This window comes from Chamaea fasciata, unplaced genomic scaffold (assembly GCF_029207755.1).
Source record: "Chamaea fasciata isolate MVZ Bird 193981 ecotype frontalis unplaced genomic scaffold, bChaFas1.0.hap1 SCAF_6, whole genome shotgun sequence".
Classification (NCBI taxonomy): domain Eukaryota; kingdom Metazoa; phylum Chordata; class Aves; order Passeriformes; family Sylviidae; genus Chamaea; species Chamaea fasciata.
In genome coordinates this window covers 31,977,634-31,992,694 of record NW_027094091.1, presented here as the reverse complement: position 1 = coordinate 31,992,694, position 15,061 = coordinate 31,977,634, and the positions used below count along the sequence as shown (strand labels likewise).

The 15,061-nt window shown below is 45.2% G+C and overlaps 1 protein-coding gene across 5 annotated transcripts in view; it reads right to left on the bottom strand.

Annotated features, from left to right (window-relative positions):
* Positions 1–6,069, bottom strand: part of IRF2 (interferon regulatory factor 2) — a 40,634-nt gene extending 34,565 nt beyond the window's left edge. For 3 of the 5 annotated variants that reach the window (XM_066185907.1, XM_066185908.1, XM_066185906.1), the window contains exon 1: positions 5,830–6,068. The gene's annotated coding sequence lies outside the window, so the exon portion shown is untranslated. Of the gene's footprint in view, positions 1–4,683; positions 4,790–5,829 lie in introns of those variants that run through there. The other 2 variants (XM_066185910.1, XM_066185909.1) reach the window with 2 other exon arrangements.
* Between the last annotated feature and the right edge of the window lie 8,992 nt (positions 6,070–15,061).

The following is a 15,061-nucleotide window of genomic DNA, read 5'->3' as shown; positions in this document are numbered from 1 at the left end:
CTTTCTTCTCTAGGTCTTTCAAAAAACCAGAAATTTTACATGAGCTTCCAAGACATTGAAAACATATCCAGCACTAACTGTAAGAGCAAGTTTTAAAACCTTTCCATAGTTTATTGATAGTATGTGCTGTACAATGTATTTTTATGCTATATACAAAATATCTTAATTTGATGTATTTTTACATATGTAGATACATAGACATGTATATCTGCATATACATATTCACATACACATAGGCTAACATAAAACTGTTAACATAGATTCACTTCTACTAACTGTTAATTGTTGATTTCAGGGTTTTTTAGTGGCTATTTTAACCTTTACACCAGAGTTTACACATACTCAGTACAAAGAACCTTCATACAGTTCCAATAAACTTCTGGGAAAAAAAAAACAAAAAAAACCAACAACCAAAAAACCCCAAGAGGAAATAATTTAATTACACTGAATGATATTTTGCATAATGCTATTCATACATGAGGAATATGCAACTTAACAAATCTGTTCCTCTCATTTACCATATCCAGAATCTGTTCAGCTTACTTATTTGTTGTTTTGTTCTGCACTTGAGACCTCAAAGGACAAACCAGAAAATGTTTTGCACTAATCACAGTTTGTAGCAGCACAAGCTATAAAACTTCTGTAAACACTGCCTCATGGTTTATGCCCTCAATATCACAATCATTTTAGGCCTTTGAAGAATCAGGTTTCAAAAGAGCAATCTTTACAAATAAGACACAGAGATAAGCAAGAGTAACACGTGATTCGTTTTATATCTTTACCCAGAAACGGACCATGACTTTTGATATATGATGCACAAAATACAAGCTGAGGTTCTAATCCTGCAAATGTCAGAGGAATTTTGCATGGGTACCGCTCCAGTGCAATGTTAAATGCACACAGGATACACTTAACCTGACTGTAACTGGTGTCAGGTTAACAAGGGCTGGGGTAGGAAGCCCAAATTAAACAGGATCATCATAGACTTTTTTTTCCCTGGAAGCTTGATAAAATCTTATGCTACAAGTTTCACATAACAAAGGACAATACACAGACTTGCTTCTCTCTGTTATCTGCAAATACACTGTAGCTTATGTTTCTCAGTGGAAATTTCTATTAGCAATTTTCAGCAATGATTCTTGATCAGCATCTGCAGTAATTCTCTGTCAGCAGTCAGTGCCCAAAATTTGATTCTGAACTGTCCTGACTGCTAGGTTGCACAGCAAGTTTCTCTCCAAAAGACTGCCTAATCACTTGTGAACCCGAATAAACTCCTGACATACACACAGTGACTGTGAGCACCACAATTCAAGTGTTGTGTTTTTTTGAAGTTGCCTCCCAATTATTTTATTTGGGTCTCATTTATCTTACCTTTGTACTTTCTTCATGACACTAATGATTTTAAAGAATATCCCCACAGTCCCTTCAGTCACTTCTTTTCCAAACTACTTACTCTTTCACAAAAACTCCTTCCTACCCTTCATCATCTTTGACATCCTCCTCTGTAGCTCAGCAACTTTCATTACTTCCTGAATCAGGAGAGGGGAGCAACATGGATTTGTAGTGGCATGATGGTGCTTTCTATTTCTTTTTTTTAATCCCTTCCTAATAATTCCTAACCTGTCCTATCCTTTATTAGCCACATCTGGGCACAGAGCTTATTTTTTCACTGGATTATACAAGATGTATGATTTTTTTTCTTGAGCAGAAAGTTCATGCTTCATTTTTGTGTACAGAAAATTAGGATTGCAATCCCTTCCATGTGCATTACACTGAAATTGGTTTGTACTGAACTTCATCTGCAAACTTACATCCACACTCTCAAAATAAGATTCTTCTGCAGACATTGTGGTTCAGCCTTTGGGATTTTCGTCCTCCAAATGAGTTAATACAACCAGCAAACTTGTCACTTTCCCACCTATCCCTTGCTCCATCTATCCCTTGAAGGCACAGGCCCGGGGCAGACTTGGGTACAACCTTTTTTCACTGAGCAAACTGGCCATGACTGCACAGCCCAAAGCAAACTGATCCCACCTTGAAACTGACCCTGCTTTAGTAAGGACTGCATCAACCAGACAACAGCTCAGCAATACCTTTAGAGAACGCTAGAAGAGTCAGAAACACTCAACTCCCTGGCAACAAAAGTCAGGCATAGTCTTTGTCACTGTTTCACATTTATACCCATGTTCACTACTCGCATTCACTAATCCGTGGCAACCAATCAACCAACCAAATACAAAATGCCCATCCTGGAGTTCTGAGTCTCCACAGAAACCCTGAAACACTGACAGCTCATTTGTTACAACCTATTCCTGGAGCACCAGAGCAGGCCTACTCAAAGGAGTTACACGCAAGAGGCAACATATCAGCAACTTTCCATTTAAGTTGTTTCAAAACTCTGCAACCACCGCCTGCGTTCTACTTCATCCTTCCCAAAGGTTTGTTCTCACACCCTCTCTCACACACAACTTTACTTTGAAAAACTCCCCAACCTGTTCACTCCTTAAAAAAAATAGCCTCTTGCAAAAGAATCCCCTTAAACTCCTTCTCAGTGAAACAAGGCTCAGAGAATTTGTTTTACTCTTCCACTGGCTTTATCTTCCTTGGGCACTCCTTCTACGCATGGATAACTTATCAGCAAGCTTCCTGGGTTTCACCCGCTTCAAAGAGTGTATGCTAATTGTTTTCATGCCTTTAGCCGCATGACTCTTTGGCTTACCTTACTGTGTTTGACATAGATTTTATGCTCTTTTCCACCTTTCCCATTTGCAGACAAAACCTTAATATTTGAAAGGGGTCTTTTTACTTGTGCTGCTTTACTTTGCTTTGCCAGCCTGCTCAGCTTTTTTGGTATTTTTAACAGATGACATACAATTGCTTTAAGGCTTTACTGTTAGTGTCTTTGAAGAATTACATGCCATTTACAACTATTTTACACTTTTGGCTGCCTCTCACCATTTGATTAATTTCTTTCCTTGCTATATAAAGATCTACTTTGGAAGAGTACACACTGCCACAACAACTCTTACCTTGGCTGCTCCTGAAACCACACCAAGTTTAAGGACATAATGACCAGTGTTACGTCAGAACTGGCTGTGATTTTGAATGCAAAAATCTGTACTTAATTTTTGCTGTCCAGTACTTTGTCCAGAGCTGTTATCCCCAGTGTATCTGTACAAGCTACACCCAGAAAGTAAGTTTTTTTTGCACCTGGGCAAATATCATGTTGAGCCATGACATAATCTACATAGGGGCAACTGAGGCCTCTCATTAACAATCGTATTTCCTGCTCCCGGAGCTTCTCTAGGCTCCCTTAATTTATGACAATTATTGTCAACGTCTAGGTTGGGCAGTCAGTCATACAGCCCTAATCTCTTTGTTCTTCCTACACAGGCCCAGAACATCAAGCCATGGGACCCTGTGTTACTTCCCCAAACAGTTATTTCCCCTTTAACAAAAAGCTTCCCACATCATGCACGTGCAAGCTACTCGCTCTTCTCTATGCATCCACAGTCTTTGATATTCCAAGTATTCCATCATGGAGATGCTTTAACACTATGGAGGTGATGCACCACTTCAAGAGAGAGAGTGTCATGCCAAACTTTACAATCCTTATCCACCAGCTTTTTCCCACTGTTTGGTTTTTAAACATATATTAATATATACACGGTATATATAAGCACATGTTTTCACTGAAGGCATACATAGCCTGGCTGCAATTTATTTACATAAAGCCTATTCTTCTAATGTAGACTCTATTTATTCCAAAAAATATTTTTATTTTCTCTTGAATCTTAGCACCCTTTTTTCTTCATCATTTTCTCAACTTAGTATTAAAACTGCCTCTAACTCCACTTGGTCCCACACATCAAAGACCTTTGCTCAATGGAGAAAGGGGACTTTAACTCCCCGTCCTAATAGCCTCCATGCTACTTCTCATACCTCTTGGCTAACCATTTCCACACAGCATGGCCTGTGATGAACAGCTCTTCTCTAGAGACTGACTTGACATCTCCTAAAATCTGTCACTTCTGTCACCAGCAAGTAAGTGGGTAGCAGTACTGATATGTGTGCCAAACAATAATAATGACTGACTGCTCTACCTGCATCCGCCAGCCTGCTGGGACCGCCAGCCTCAGAGAAAGAACACAAGGCTCAGCAGGCTGACACCTTGCCATGCCTGGACCTCACTGAAGGGCTGCAGTGTGGCACAGGACCACAATGAAGTGATACTGTGCCTAAGGAGTTGGAGCTCTCACACCTTCCACCATGATTTACCAGCAAAAAGAAAGGGGCACATGAAGTAATTCCCTGGCACCATGTTACCAACAGGGGCCAAAGAAGGATACTGATGTATCTTGAAGGGGCTGGTGGCAAGGAAAGACTGCGATTCAGACTGAGACCATCTGCGTCACAGACCAATTCTGATACTTTTGTGTGACTGTCTCTGTGTTAGTGTGAATTTAAATGTTGCTGCCCCACTCATCTCTCTTTTTATGATACTGACACAGGCATCCCGCAAAGGCTGTTAAGACTTAAATAAAATAACTGTAAACTTAAACATGTTGCACTTCATCTCCAGAAACTGAGGTCTTCATTTACAACTGCTCATACCTTCAAGAGAATGATGTCAGCAAGACTTAGCACGGTAAGGTGGACTATAAATTACAACCGTATACTTACCGGAAGGAAAGTTCTGCACTCCGGAATTCCTCTACCTGAGCTCTGTGTCTAAAGAAGTAAGGTTAAGGCACAGACTCTGCTGTTTAGGAGCTCACGCTAATCGGAACGGGAGTTAAAGACCTAAGTACCTCTGGGAATCTGGGCCGAGGGATCCGACCCTTCAGGTACTTGCAACTTTGATCCCAGCCATCGCAAGACGCTTGAAATTTGACCCTGCGTACGGCGCACAAAGAAAATCCCGGTTCCTAACTTCCCTCTGGGGCTCGACGTCCTGCGCTTGGCTCTCTCCTCGCTAGCGTGGGGCAGCACGGCGCTTGCAAATGCGGCCGCGCCACCGTGCCCGCACGGGAGGCCGGTCCTGCAGGGAACCGAGCGGCCGCGCCACTTCCTCCTTCCGCCGCTCCCGCGGAACCGCCCGCTGCGGCCCGCCCTCCCCGACCCCGCTCCATCTCCCCCCTCCGCACTGCCGCTGCCGTGCCCTCACGAGTGTGGGATCCCGGGGTGCCCCCGGCTCCCCTCCCGGCCCGGCTCGGCCCGGCCCGGCTCGGCCCGGCCCGGCCCGGCGGGTGGCGGCGCTCGGGGCCGGGGGCGGCCGCCCCGCCCCGCCGCTTGTGTAACGGACCCTCCGCGAGGCGGGCCGGGCCACGCCCCTTCCCGCCCCCGGCCCCGCGGGGGCAGCGCCCCCCCCACCGCAGCGACCCCCGCCCGCCGCCCCTCCGCCCGCGCCGCCGCCGCTCCCCTTCCCTTATCGGAGCCACCGCGGCCGCCGGCCCCGCAACAAGTGCGGGGGGGCCCCGGCCCGGCCCGGCCCGCGCCGCGGCCCTCCCGATCCAACGCCCCCGCCTTTGTCTGTGCGCCCGAGCTCCCTCCCCACCCGGGAAGCGGCGGGTACCCCCGTGTCCGCTCCATCTCCGCCGCGGCCGCGTCTTCCCTTCCCCCCCGCCCCTTCTCAAACGTAGCGGCCGAATCGCGCTCGGCCCCGGTCGCTGCAGCCCGACCTTTTGTTTTTAAAACAGATGCGCATCTCCCCGGGAGCCCCCGCTGCCCCACACACGGAAACGGCGGCAATGCGGAAAAATAAAATTAAAATTAAACAAGAAGAAAAGAAAAAAATAGAAAAAAAATTAGAAAACAATTCAAAATTACCTTGCTTGCCCGTCTTCGCTGCCCTTATATAATTCCTCAAGGTTACCGCCGTTGCCAGGGGACACGAAATGGAAATGAAAACAGGCGCTGAATAATCGCGGGAGCAAAACTAAAAGTTCAGTGCCTCCGCCCGGGCGGAGAGAGGGCCAGATCGAAAGCAAAACAAGGAGAGGAAGCGGCGAGGCCGCCGGCGCTTGGAAATCCCCCCGCCTCTCCGCCGGGCCGGGCCGGCCGCGCAGGCGGCGGGGGCAGGGCTGCGGCGGCGGGCGCGGAAGCGCTGCGCCCGTCACCGCCGCGCCGGGGCACGGCACGGCACAGCGCAGCGCCGGGGCACAGCACAGCACGGCAGAGCTCCGGGGCACGGCACGGCACGGCACGGCACGGCACGGCACGGCACGGCACGGCACGGCACGGCACGGCACGGCACGGCACGGCACGGCAGAGCGCCGGGGCACAGCACAGCGCCGGGGCGCAGCACTGGGCTCCGCCACCGGCTCTCGCTGATCGCCGGCCTCCTGCAACACGCGCCGGGCCCGCAGGGCTGCACCTAGAACTGGAGCCAGGAGTGCTGTTCCCGGGTAGCGAGGGGCGAGGGAGCGCTGTTCTGGGACGCCCAAACCCAGGGCTCAAAGCGGGTTTTCCCGGAGACCAGAGAGGAATCCCTGTCGCTCAGCTCCACCAGCACCGACTGAATTGCTCCTTACGTCTCTAGCCCCTCTGTTGAGGTGGGAGTCTTGGTTTCGGTCTGGTACACGTGCATGCTAGGGCTCTCATTGCCTTTGGAAAAGGGCAATGTCGTAGTTCCACAACGAGGACAATTACAGATCAGATCCTTTGAACCCAGCGAGGCTCCAGCGGCTGGCTTACTTAAAGAGAGAGCTCTTGCATTTCAACAGATTTTACAAACTGCTGTTAGTTATGGAGTCAACGTAGAGACCAAAGCTTTCTACAGGATGTTGATAATCCCGATTCAAACTACAGTAAATGAAATTGACTGAGGTTGCAATGCGCCGTTCCTAGCCTTGGCCTTAAGTGATAAAGGAAAAAGAGCACTTGGAGGCTGGAGGAGATATGAAATGTAGTAATTTCAAAAAGCTGTACATGGAGACAGACAGGTGTATGTATCTCTCTCACATGCACACATGCACTGTATGCACATACATACAACGTATTCAGGTAGCCCAGCAGTGCAGCTCTCTGTGCAGATACACAATGCACGGCCGGCAGTGGTGGGAGAGGCACCAGGACACCAGGGGTTGTGCAGGGAGTGGCACAGGGAAGGGGTTAAGGAGCTGTGTGTTCTCCAATTGTACAGCAAATGCAGGGGGAGGTGTTCTTCAGGTGCTGTGTGCTCAGAGGGATCCTTTGTGGCAGCATCCCTGGATATGCAGAGGACAACAAGCTAGCAAAGAGATAGGGAGTCCACCTTGTGGGCGATGAGACATCATGTTGTGAAAAGGATTTTCTTGCACTGAGAACATAATCCCAAAACAATTTAGGTTGGCAGAGACCATGCATGTCAGCAATCTACCACCTCCCAAAAAACCACTGCAGCCTAGAAGGTGGCTGTGGTCCACATGTGCACCAGTGAAGTAGGAAAGATCAAGGAAGAGGTTTGGGAAGCAAGACATAGGGTGCCAGGTAGGACAGTAAAATGAATCATCTCCTAAACTTCTCTAGAAACGTTCCCAGCAGTAAGGAGAGGTCCACACTTACGTGGAGGAACACAGGTTCCCAGAGCAGCTGCACAAGAGAAACAAGGAAGGTCCTGCTCACATGGCTGATACTCCCAGATACTTCCAGAAGAGACTGATACCCATGAAGCCACAGTGGAATGAGAACGAGGGATATGGGACACCTGGCTTCAAATTGGCAGGTTGACTGAATAGATGTGCACAGAAAGGAAATAACCAGCAAGACATAGTAGTGACAGACCACAGCTCATGTAGGAGGGTCAGACTGGGCTGTGGCTATAGGGAAAGGGGCTATGAACTCCATGACAAAAGAAGCAGTAAAATCAGCAGACTCCAATAACTAAAGGCAAGTTTTCACAGACTTAGGGTCTAACTAGGATAACAGTAGGGTGTTAGTGCCCTCTGACCAGGTTGGACATGGTTACCGAGGCCAGGTTGGATTCGAGAGGAGTAAACTGATTGAAAGTGAAAAATTTCTAATCGACTTGTTCCCACTCAGAAATAAGATCTATCAGTTGCAATAACTCATGGAAGAATTGGTTCAGCATTCAAAAACTGTCCCAAAGCTGGTGGAAGATGGCAGGATGAAATGCAAAGACCAGAATGGGGAGGGCTGCAACACACCTCCTGACCATTGCCCTGGCCCATGTCTAACAGAAACAGCAAAGACCCAGGGAAGAGAAACAAACATAAAGAAAAATACGGAGCCATCCTGATGTTATAGTGATTCAAGGATTTAAGTGAGGAAGATTATACAGGATGAGAAGTGATAAACAACAGAAAACAGTCAGACCAGAGAAAATAATGAGTAGAGAGGAGTAGGGGTGGATTCTTTGCTTTCTTTACTAATATAAGAACTAGAGAGTATCGAGTGAAACTTGCAGGTGGCCAGTTTAAAGCAAACAGAAGGAGGTGGATCTTCATGCACCAGGTAATTAAACAGTAGGACATCCTCCTTTGAGGTGCCGGTAGTTCACAGGAGATCCCAAAAAAAGCACCTGTACACATTCACAGAAGGAAAAAAAAAATCCTTGATGTCTATTAAATGTAAAAACCCCAACTCTGCCTCAAGCAGCCCCCAAAGCCACAAATTTCTAGGGGCAAGAAGCCCTTTGGTATCCTTCAAAAAGTCTTGAATAGAAATGCCTGCAAATGGTTCAGGTCAGGAATGCTACTTTAACACCTCCCTCCAAACAAAGAGTAGAGTGACTTGGGCTGGCTTTTGCAATACTCAGCAGCTGTTATTTTTTCTAGTATGTGCTTTTAATTTGTGTGCAGAATGAGCCAGCTGTGGAAAATACTGCAGTTTATGTATCAGCAAATATTGTGTGGAAAAAATACCATCATTTTAATATTTATTGTCTCATTCAGAGGACACTATTCACAAAGTGGCATTGCTATGAATTACATTAGCTGGTTTGGGTCAAAGGAAAGAGTCAGCTTCCCTGAGAATCAGTAGCCAAGCCATTGGGCAGAATTTGAAGCTCCCTCTTGCCATTTCCTCCTACCACCTTCACCTGATCTCAGTGGAGCATATTCAAGGACCTTGACACATTCTGTGCATTGACAAAGGCCTTTCCCTCCACATGTCCTAGCACCACAAAATCAGAAGTTATACCAGAAGTTAAATCTTGTGTTGTGATTCCTTTTTTTAATGCTGAAGGGTGATGGGAATGGGCAGCTTTTGTTTTCTAAACTTAACTTTCAGCAGTGACTCATTCCCTCCAAAAAGAGGCTTTAACCTCTTGTGACTTTGCTGTTTCAGTAAGATGTGGCAGCTTTAAAATCAGAATTTAACCCAGAAGCATCATGTATCCACAGCTTTTGCTCTGTAGAACTGCCAAATTTTGCAACTTACTCTTTTACCCACCTTCTTTAGGGATCTGGCCACTGGTATCTGTTGTTTCCATTAGCATCCTGCCTTTCCTTCACAAATGAGTTTCTTTTCTAGCCTGGAGTTCATTTCTGTGAGAAAAAAAACCTTGAAACTGGGAATCCCTTATGTTCCAGAAGGCAAATAAGTATACAATATGCCAGCCATCTTTGTGGGGTTTTTGCTTTGTTTTTTGGGGGCTTTGTTTGTTTGTTTGTTAAGTTTAATAGTATTTTTGAAAAGTTAAATAACATTCATGAAATTTTCCCTTTCTTCTGCTTTTATTGTTTTAACCTGTCTTTGTGTGGAACTGACTATACCATCATTTTGGTTCTTAAAATCACTGTTACAGGCATTGAGACTATTCATATGTAGAATTGGAGAAGCTGAATTTTCTCATGGAACTGGGACTCAAGCTTACCTACCCACCTACAGCTGACCTATTTATTTTTCTGATATATTAAAGTAGGAAAGCTAATTTATGTTACAGGCCACTATCAAGAAAATAAATCAATTGCAAGAATCTTAAAATTCTTACTTTAATAGTATTACTCACATCTCCCTGAGTGCCTACACCCATTTTTAAACATGATGCACAGTTAAATTTATTTGCAGTTTTAATTTGTTCTGTGAAAAACATTCTGATGCTGATGTAATCTTTTGCACTGATATTTTAGATACTAGATAGTAATGACACCTTTCTTATTAAAAAAGTGAAAAATGAACAAAAACCCATGAGATTTTTAGGGCTAAGAATTTGAAGTATTTGCGTATTGCTGTAACACAAATAATCACCCAACGTATCATGGGAAAGTGTTGACTAACCTTTTATGAAGTTCTAATAGATTTGTCCTCTGAAATCAGTTTCATTTGTTGGGGGGTTGGTTGTTTGGGGGGGTTTTATTTAATTTACTTTGTGTGTAAACTGTTGTAAATAATAGGACTATCTGGGCTTTGGTGTTTCTGCAATGTTCTGAAAGTATTTATGCTCATGTTAGAATACATAGGAACTAAAGCTTGTTGCTAGAACACTAAAGATACAGCTGGGCCTCTTCCTCCTTACTCAGCCTCTGGACGGAAAAAAAATAACTCACTTAGGTCCCAATTGAGCCCTTGAATAAAAGGACATGAGCAATTCCTCTAGAGTACAGGGAGAGCCTTCACGCATCTGAAGTCAATGTGCACACAGCGGTGTGGATGAGGAGACCTCCCACCCCTCCTTCTTTGCCTTTATTTAGTCCAAGTTCCTTAACTCAAACTTTTTGTGGTCCTTCCCCCCTTTTTTCTCCACTCTAATGGCTGCAGGGAAGTGTGCAGCTTGCTCTGGCTGCTGCGCTGGGATGCGGGCCCCTGCCTGTTTCTGGCGGGCACAGCTGTGTCATGTCCAGCGACAGAAGTCCAGGCTGAGCCCTCCTGACCAGCTGCAGCAGGGAGCCATGGACAGCAGCACGACTGAGTGCCAGCAGCACCACCCCAGTGCTATTCACGCAGCACAAAGATGGAATTTCCTGAACGCGTTTCGGAGCAAATCCATCCGTGGGAAATTTCCTTTGGTTATAGTTGGGCTGTGCCAGCAGGGACACCTACCTGTGAGAGACTTAACAGGGTGTCTAAATTAGTGAGTACTTCTCAGCTGTCATATTCCAGCTGTGCTGTTCTTCTGATTGCTGAGAAATGAGATGGTGGGAGTGTGGCTTTGTTTTTATTGGTAATAATTAAGGTAATAATTACCGAAAACTGTTCCAGATGGAAAAATCTATTTGCTCAGGCCAGATCTCTAAAAGAGTAGCTTCTCTAAACGGCAAAACAAAACTTTTCCATTGCAATTCAAAGCCTCTTATACTTTCAGGAAATCCAAGTGTCTTCACAAAGGTGTTGTTTTATCCAGCCCTTAGCAAATTTGGTCAGAAAGAGACAGATAAAACAGACATTATTCTACTAAGAAATAGTTGTACCTTCCCAATCATATTGGTCTGGCTGCAGCCAGGTACTGCAGGAGGACAGGTAAGTGGGAAGAACCTGTATCCTGAGCTCAAACCAGACACATGACATAGAAGAACCCCACTGAGGACTATAGTGCCTGCTCATGTTATTTGTCACTGCTTTTATTGGCTACAGTACTTCAGCCCATCACTCTGCCAGCTCAGCTGCTTTACACAATTCACTTTATTTAATAGGAGAGAAAAAAGGGAAACAGGAATTTGCTTAACAGCACTGTGAGATGGTTTTGGCTACTCACATCTCTTGGCCCTTGCAGCAAAATTTAGGGAGGAAAGAAGTCCTTTAAAAACACATACAGCATCTTGACATTTCAGGGCTGGAGTGGAGTTTGGCAGAGAAAGCCTGGATGGGAGCCAGGCTGCTTCAGCAGATCACACCTGAAAGTGAAGCTGCTTAGCCCTGCTTCAATAGAGTGTTTCATGAAGTGGAAGGTTTTATGGCAATTTTCCCAGTGAAACTGAGGTAGAATATAAAGATAAGTGATATTGGCTTGACAAAGCAGAATGAATACATTTCTTCAGGATAATAATCAGATATGAAGAGTTTTGCTTCATATCATATATCAACACATTCTTTGATTTATTAATTCAAAACTTATTTATTGCTAAAAATAGCTCAATTCTCTTTGTAGAGGGGAAAGATATTTTTCTCTTTCCACCTTCCTGTTTGTAGTGGATTTTCACATAAAAATGAGACTTTCCAGGGATATCCATTGCAGAAATGTTCAGCAGGCACATTTACCCCATCAATCACTCTCCGAAGCAGATGATATTCTTCCTTAAATCCTGCCATGGTTCCATGGCTTTGTGGGGAGAAAAGTTCCACCCCATGATAGGACTGTTTCCCTCCCCACCAAAACTGGAGGACAAGAGGACAGAGGAAGTCAACCCACCCATTGGACTTAGCCCAGACTGCGCTGGGCACCCCCTGGCAGATGTGCCCACATGGGCAAACCAGCCTCCCAGCTCCCATCCCCACTTCTCATGGTCCTTTGCTGGGCAATGCGGGTTGTCAGGGACCATTGCCCATCTCAGAAGGAGAGGCAAGAGGTGCTTGGATGTGGGCACCTCACTGATGTCTCAATGGTGAAGGAGGCATTGGGGTGCCAGTAAAGGGGGGTCCTCCTCAGGAGGTTTCCTGCTGATGAAACAGGAAATTCTCTGTGTGCCCCCCAGCTTGTCTGACTCTGTGGCAGCCTCTTATGCTATAACTTTGGGAGGCTATTAAATATAGCTCCAGCCTTTCTTCCTTGGTACACTCCCCGGTTCATACTGCAACACCACCCAACATGACCACAAAAAGAGAAAAAAAAGGGGGACCCAATTATAAACAGTTAATTTAAGACTTTTCCATCTGAAGTTAAAATGGTCACTACAAGTTACAAATCCATTTCCAATTCACCACTCTCTTTAAAGTTTTGTCTCTTTCAGCTTTCCTAATCAGAGTTTAATTATTAACAAAAGAGTAATTTTTGGATAACAAGTCCTGTCTGCTGACTGCCTTCATGTATGTGGCCTGGCAACACTGATCTCCAGAGTGCTTCTCCATAACCTCTTCATAACATCCAGCTGACTGTCCTCTCAAAGCAAGAGCAGATGCAGCATCTTCTGGATGCACTGGACTAGCTGAAGCTGAGCTCCTCTGCTGCAGCTTCAGTGCTAGCTCCTTGAGTCCAACAAGTTATTTTTCTGAAAGGCAGCAGCTGGCCGTGCTGAGCTGTTTCTGGAGTGCAGCTCATCCATGACTCATCTCTCCTGCAGCCCATCTCGCTGCACTTCTATTTTGACAAGTCATTTCTCCACTCTGGCCGTTGCCCTGCTCTCAGGTTTGCTAAGCCCACATAACTGAGGCTTTCAGAAGCGAGTGGATAATCAGTGTCAGGGTCTGAACAAGAAACCTTTCATGGCATAGTAAAAGCTGACACCAATTTTAAGTCATCTATTCCCAGAATCTTCCATTGCTACTGGTATTTTGATAGGGTTACAGGGGTGTTATGTGGCATATTTTTGAGGAAACTGCCTTGAGTTCTCCAGAGAACTGCTGTAATGCAACTGGAAAAATACTGAGTTGGTATCCGAGCACAAGGGATCGCAAAACCATGGACAGGGCTGCTTTATCACTTTAAAAGAAAGAGGTCGTGGGAGGGTAGGGTGGAGGAAAACTCCTGGCTATTAATAGAGAACATGAGTAGGAGCTTTATTTTGAATGGCTTCTTTAATTAGTGACATGCAATGCAGAAGGCAAGGCTCATGATGCACTCTACCTGCTGACTTCCCAAGCACAGATCAGAGAGAGGCAGACAGAAAAAAGATCATTGCTGTGCAGGGGAGTTTTCAATAGGCCGAGCTAAAATACCCAAATTAAAAAATAACCAGGAGATCAATCAACCTTGAGCTTCAGAGGGACTGTCTCTTAAGGCAGGTTAGTGGAGTCAGTGCCAGCTCAGACTCAGGAAATTTAAGTTACCTTCCCAGTCTTACCTGCCTGCTGTGAGTTTTCCTCATTACTTCTATTTCTCTCAGACTATGTGGATGATAAGTTCCTAGAGATAACAGCTGTCTCTTCTTACTCAGTGTTACAGTGACTGGTACAAAAGCATCTCTCTAACTCTGGAACCCTGCTCTTGTACAGTGCTACAAGAAATAATATTGCTTTGTATGGTGGTTCTCCAGTAGCGCAAATAATTTGTGCTTGTGTTTTTAGTATTTCAAATAAATCAACAACAATCAGAAGCAACAATTTAGGCAATTTTAAAGCTAGGAGAAGGCTTGCTTACTTAGTTCTGTAAGTCAAGGCATGACACCTGGACCCATGAACCCAACTGGATTTCAGCAGTACATTACGATAGGGGGACTGCTTTGAAAAACATAAGTCAGGTGCTTGTGGTCACTATTTGCACCTTGCTTTCAGTAATTACATGTAGGGTGGCAAATCCTCCTTCTAATGTAAGGAGTACTCCACAGGTATGCATGTTATGATGCTTATAAGCAGTAACCAGCCCTGCAGGAAAATTTTAGTATGCAGATACCAAAAGCAGAGGCAAGAGTAAACAGCTGCCAGGCTGAGGTAGAGTTCCTTCAGTAAAGTAGTTCCATGGGAATGCTGACTCACCTGCTCTCTGTATAATAGAGGTGAAGGAAAAGCAATTATGTATAATTTCACTGCATTTCTTTTCCTCCCGCATTGCCATTTCACTTGTGGAGTGGATCTGGGTGAAGAGTCAAGAGTTCTCTGTATGGGAAAGCCTTATAAAATTACACCTCGGGCTAGATACATAAAAGTCTGATAAGCAGGTGTTAATAGTTCCAAATCAGCTTCAAAGAAAGGGTAGTGTTTCACTGCTTGGCTAGCCAAATCTTAATGCACATAAACCTGTTGTAAATAGTTTGTGGTATAGTTGCAGAGAACATTTACACAAAAGCTGTTTGCAGATCTGCTGGTAGCGTTAGTGCAAGTTTCCCTGCTCTTTTCCTACTGAACTCTGTATTTAAGGTTTTCATCACATTTTCTCCCCTTTCTTCCCAGCCTGGGGAATCTTCTTTTTCTTCTTCTTGAAAGAAGAACATTTCAGCTCATCTGCAAGTCCTGCTGGTGCTAGTCCATGATCAGTTGTCCTTAGTAGCGTGACTTTTAGCACTTGGCACTCTCAGCAGCAGATATCACT